General features: G+C 36.7%; 1 annotated feature.

Annotated features, from left to right (window-relative positions):
* Positions 540–1,513: an enhancer, noted in NCBI's record as "VISTA enhancer mm762". NCBI's record gives its function as "enhancer in: heart[4/8]" and the evidence as "EXISTENCE:transgenic organism evidence [ECO:0001131][PMID:17130149]".

Here is a 6,142-nt window from a genome sequence, read left to right as displayed (position 1 = left end):
AGAAAACCCCGCCACCCTGGAGCACTACTCAGCTTGTGTGGTGATATTCGCAGGTTTGATGCTCTGTGTCTTTGTAAGTAGAAGATCGTTAATTGTGTGGCAGTAAGAGGGAAAGTCAGTTCAAAAAATACAAACATTTCAAAGAATTTTTGAAAGTGTATCCAAATAATATCCAAAGAGTTCTTAGAAGACCTGCATGCATGCTTTCTTTCTAAATCCATATGCTCTGTGGAAGGGAGGAGCGTGTCTGCTTTGCATGAAGCAATGGTATTTTCCTCATTTAAATCTAAGGAGATTCAGATGACCATAATCTATAAGTTTTCAAAATGACCAAGATATAAAAGGAGAAAGCCCCAAGCAAATTTGTGAGTGACAGTTTGAATATCTAATTTTTACCACATGTTAAGTGCATCTCTGTTCCAAGGAACTTAAAAAAAAAAATAAGGAAAGAAAAAAAAAGAAAAGAATTAAAACAGAAAAATGCCATTTAAATTTTCTATTTTAGATCTGGAAATATATAGGTCAGTGGAAGAGCTATGTCTACTGGCTCTGGCTTTGAGAATCTGTACCGCAAAAATAAAATAAAAAATAGTTATTTTACTGTGTTTCTACTTAAACAATTTCTTTTCTGTCAAAATGAATATTTAGGCTGTTCAACATTGAAGTTTTATAAGATGTGGAAAGCACCCTAAAAAACTGTTCTATGAAACTTTGTAGTTTCTACACTTAGCTAAATTAGCCACAGAACTTATGGTGAATTAAAAACTCCATACCTGTTTTTTATTTGAGCCTAGAACACACCATCTGTGTGTTCCTGTCAGAATGTTTCCCTCATGGATCAGTGGTTCAGTGAATTTATATCTAGTTTTCATGGTGTAACCTGGATTTGTTTGTTTGTTGGTTTTTGGTTTTTGTTTGTTTGTTTTGTTTTTATTTTGGTAAGTGTGAGCATCCAGGCATGCCTATTTCCTATTGCTGGAGAAGCACCGCCAGCCTCTCTGCATGACAGGATCACACCACAGCTTGTAGCACTCTCCAGCAATCTGCAGAATGATAAGGGCTCTCCAGGCCAGACCCTCTCTGGTACTTGTGGAAAGGTCCATGTCAGATGTGGTGGGTGCCAGAGATTGTTGTGAGGGGCCAGTGGAACAGACATTGTCTACAGCCGCAAGAGCCCACTTGCAGAGGCAGGAGTAGTGAGCGTAGATGTTTCCCCCTGGTGGTGCAGGTGAGTCCCAGGGGCTTTCCAAAAGTCTTCCCTGCCTGAATCCTAGGTGGCCTTAAGAATAAAAAGGCCCTATGTGGCCTTTGATGGCATTCTCTAGAGAGAAGGCCATTTCAAAAAACCCACTGCAAAGAATGCTGTGTGATCTCCCTACCGGAGCTAGGTCTCTCAATCCTAGATACACACCACACTCAACACTGAATACACGAAGGAGACCCCTCTTCGTTGGAACACACTTTCTTCATCTCAGTATCACAAAATTTTAACGTCTGAGAATGTTTCTGGGTATAAATATGAGAGGAACACTTCTATAAATGTGACCTTGAGTCACTTATTAAGATAAATAAATTCTTTCTCATTTTAAACTCTTGTGAGTTTTCAGTATATTAAGACTGTAAAAAACAAAACTCAAAAAAAATAATGCAAACAAGAAGTCAAACTCAGGATGTCATGGATATATGTTTCTTTTTAATTACTGCATACAAGATAATATCTAGTATTTTACCTTTAGCTAAAATGAAATAACTATATTACATTCACTTTTATCAATATATACCTTGAATTTCTGAGTTCGAGGCCACCCTGGTCTACTGAGTGAGTTCCAGGACAGCCAGGACTACACAGAAAAACTCTGTCTTGAAAAAACAAAACAAAACAAAACAAAACAAATATATATATATCTTGAATACTATAGTGTTTTCTTTTTAAGGAATAAGTGCAAATTATGCAAGAAAACTAGCTATATTCACTCAGGGACTAATCCTTTTTTATTTAAACATATAATTCTTGAGGGGTGAGAATTTATAATTTATAATTCTTGAGGTGTGAGGAGTTTTTTTATTTTCTCTTGTGATTATTTAGTTATGATTATTTTACTTAGATTAATTTCAATTTTTTTATTCATGGTTTTGCTCTTGTATAATTTTGAGTCTCTATAGATGTCACAGAAACTTTTAGAACTTGATTACTGCCACCATTAGGGGTACTTAAATATCAGACTTAAATAAAAGTTGAGGGAGAAAAAGGAAGAGAAAGAGGAAGATGAGGAGGGGGAAGAGAACAAACCATATTTTACTGAAAGCACCAACACCAGTTTACGTTTAGTGTAAAGACTACCATACAGTTAAACTTATTATTGTTGCTATAGCCATCAACAACTAGATGTGTGTATGCTGCAGAGGAACTCAGGGGCCAGAGATAGCCAATCTCTATTATCTGTGGCTTGCTCAGTTTTATACCCTGCCCCTGGTCAACAGCACAAATTAATTTCAGTGCACTTCGACTCCATTTAAAATGTGAGTCTTTCCTGAAGTAATATTCAGAAGAACAAAATAGTTTATAGTAAGCCAGGCATGATGGTGCACGCCCTTAATCCCAGCATTTTTGAGGCAGAGGCAAATTAATCTCTGTGAGCCTGAGGCCAGTCTGGCCATAATGAGTTTCGGGACAGCCAGGGCTACCCTGTCTCAAAAACAAACAACAAACAAACAAAGTAACTCATAGTCATTAAGTACTTGCATTCCACAACATGCTAGTCATTTACATTCCCTTACTCAATTAATCTCTGCAACTTTATACTGCGTGAATCTGTACTGTATTTCAGGTATGATGTCCCTCTTCACTCCTATCCTAATCTTCCCAAGATTAGGAGGCATCTAACAAACCATGCCATGTCATCAAATTGTGTCTTTAAGTTGGATGTAAATTAGTGTTGTATTTTCTAATGGAGACTGCCTTAGAATTGAATACACACACTGTTTCCTTCATTTTATACTTCCAAACTAAGATTAGAGAGGTTGAAAAATTTGTCCAGAGGGACCTACATAGAGCAGCTGTGAAGCGCAAGCTGGAAGCCATTCCTGCCTGCCACGTTCTTGATTTCTGTCAGTCTACAGATCCTTCTAGGACATATTTCTGACTTAATTGTAAGTCCTCTGGCTGTAGTTGAATTCATAAATCTGTATTCCAATTCACAGTAAGCAATTTACCGTATTTTTAGATTTAGCTCAAAAAATCCAATAAAAGACCAATTAAAACTACTTCGTATAAAGAAAAGAAAAAGAAAAAAAAGATGGTAGAGGGGCCCATGGTCAAACAAGTGCTCCTGATTTTAAGGTTTTGTTTTTGTTTTGCATTTCTATTTTTGGTTGTGAGCCTAGCCTTTAACAGCTGAGCCATCTCTCCAGCCTCTGTTTTGCATTTCTTAATCTGTTAAAAATTTAATTTGAAAAACCAAAACTTTTAGACTGATTAACCCTTGCTAATCAAAAAGAAAGACTTTTTTTTTTTTTTTGAACTTTATTTAATGTATGAGTGCTCAACTGCATATACATCTGCCTGCCTAAAGAGGGCATCAGATGCCCCTATAGATGGTTGCGAACCACCATATGGTTGCTGGGAATTGAAATCATGACCTCTGGAAGAGCAGCCTGTGCTCCTAACCGTTGAGCCATCTCACCAGCCCAAGAAGAAAGATATTTCTTTAATTAAGCTACAAGTGCTAATTTATCTTTTTGATTAACCAAATAAGCAAAACCATAAAAGTACAGATTTTTTTATAGTTTATTTTTCATGTTTTCTTCTTTTAGTTCTAAATTTAAGCTCATCAGAAAGAATATTCATTTGTTTAGAGTTAAATTTATATTAATAATATTGAAAACATGGAGACCATATGCAAAGAGTATTATTACTTGCAATCCTGTGTTAGTCTCCTGTTGTTAAATCACTTGATGTGTGTTAGGTAATGTGTACAGTGGTGTTAGCAACAAATCAATGGTAGCATACTCATTCATGTTAATATCCCTGGAATTTAAAGCAGGGAGACTCAAGAAAATTTACTGTTTTCCACTTGTTTATGTTAAAACCATTTACAAAGAAACTGTACTACATAATGCACCTGCCAACAAGTACATAAATAAGCCCTGCTATTGATTTAACCTAAAAATAACCTATAGATTTAGACAACCAAAAAGAAACCTATAGATTTAGATAACCTTTTTTATTTCCAAGGAATGTGTGGCTGACTTGGTAAAAGGAACTGAGTTGGGAAACACTGGTTACTCACCCTGGTATCTTCATTTTACAAGCCATGACATCCTTTATTGAAAATAAATGTGCAGCTAGTACTTGCTTCTCCATCACCCAGCATGCATCAGGCACTGAACTAGATGCTGATATCCACAAGAGACTAGCGTGGTGGTCCTGCCCTCCTGGGATGCACAGCTAACACAACACAGCACTGTGTGATGCCATAGGTGTGGGAGAGCTGGTTTTATGGGGTCACTTGCCTATGGATTTGAATGCAGACAATGCTCCTATAGTCAACTGCCTAGGCTTCAGTAGCTTTACCTAAACATCTCCTAAAGCTGCTAAACTTGCCAGATAATAAAGATCTTCAAACTACATGCATGTCCCGGCTTCTAGCTCCACTCCAGGCTTCCCTGACCTTTTTTTTTTTTTTTTTTTTCATCTGACTGGTTCTCTTCCTCTTGTTTAATTTCCTTTTCCTTCATTCGTCTTTCTGTTTTTCTTCTCTCTCTTCCCTTTATTTTAAAATTGGCAGTTTAAATTTAGATTTTAATGTTTGAAATAATTTTAAATTCAGTATTTAAGTTTTTAAATTAATATTTTAAAAATTATTGTATCCATTGCTCACTACTCTGATTTTTTAATTGCCAATATATCTTAAGAAGCTGTCTTCACTGCTGCATGCTGTTACTATGAATAGATGTGGCAGAACATGCTCAGTAGCTAGCACTCAAGTACATGTAAAGATAAGGGCCTCTCATTTTGCTAACAAATAAATATACTTAGGGTCAATTTTTAAAGCTAGAAATGTAGAACTAAGAGATATTTCCGATTGGCATTGTAATAGACATTTCCCAGAACCAGTTTCTGTGCTAGTTTGATTATTAAAGGACACTTGAGGCAATAAAACAGCAGACGATGACAATATGAAAATGATCTCTACAGTAACATTTTGAAGTTTTATATTTTTTTCATTGAGGAAATGACCAAACGTTATTGGATGAATGCAAAGATAAGAGAAAATCCAGAAAAGAAGGAAAGACCCACGGTGATGGTTTAATTTTGAAGACACAATCTAAGAAATGTCACTTATCCTTCACCTCTTCTCTCTTCCTGTCATTTTAGCCATTGATGATCTGAGAAAATCCATCTTTGAAATATAATTGCTGAACCATGTAGAATTCGGGAGAATAGGTGATGTGCTTTTATGACCCAAGATTAGAGATGGCCATACACTTCAGCCTTTTGGTTTGGAACCCTGAAGCTTCTAAGTATACTCTGGTTGACATCACTGCATGGGGCATCTGTCCTTCGAGAGCCTTGAAGGCATCTAGTGTCATGCTGCATCATGCAACATTTGGCAGTAAACTTGACAGACTAGAGGTAAAACAGAGGATCTCATTTCTCAATAATGGAACCTCTAATTTCTGCAGAGCCTCTTCCCTTCTTATCTCACACTGTAGTAATCTAAGCATGTCTGCCTCGACACCCATGTCAGTAGGATCCACTTAGCTTGGAGGATCATTCATCATGGGTTAAGTGGTTCAATGAAGAACATTTCTCACTTTGAAAAATGAGGTAGTGCTGTGGTGAAGCTTAGTGGTAGAGTGTTTGCCTCGGTTGCATGAGGTTCTGGGTTCGATCAATCCCTGGCATCTAGGGTAGAAGAAAGATGGAAATAAAAAAATGTTGGTTGTCTAGTTGTTTGCAAAAAAGAGCCAGTGTGCAAATGTCACAAGAACTAGCCTGTTTTGTTTAACCTTGTGGCACTATCTTTCAGCAACCAAATCCTTGACTTAAGATGCTTTTGTAGGGATATAAGGTGTGTGTTGAGAATTTGTGTTATATTCTGATTCATTGTAGAGCAAAGTCAAACCTTAGTAGCCATCC

This window comes from Mus musculus, chromosome 10 (genome assembly GCF_000001635.26).
Source record: "Mus musculus strain C57BL/6J chromosome 10, GRCm38.p6 C57BL/6J".
In the NCBI taxonomy this organism is placed as follows: domain Eukaryota; kingdom Metazoa; phylum Chordata; class Mammalia; order Rodentia; family Muridae; genus Mus; species Mus musculus.
The sequence above is the reverse complement of the archived record's forward strand: the minus strand, read 5'-3'. Positions and strand labels throughout refer to the sequence as shown.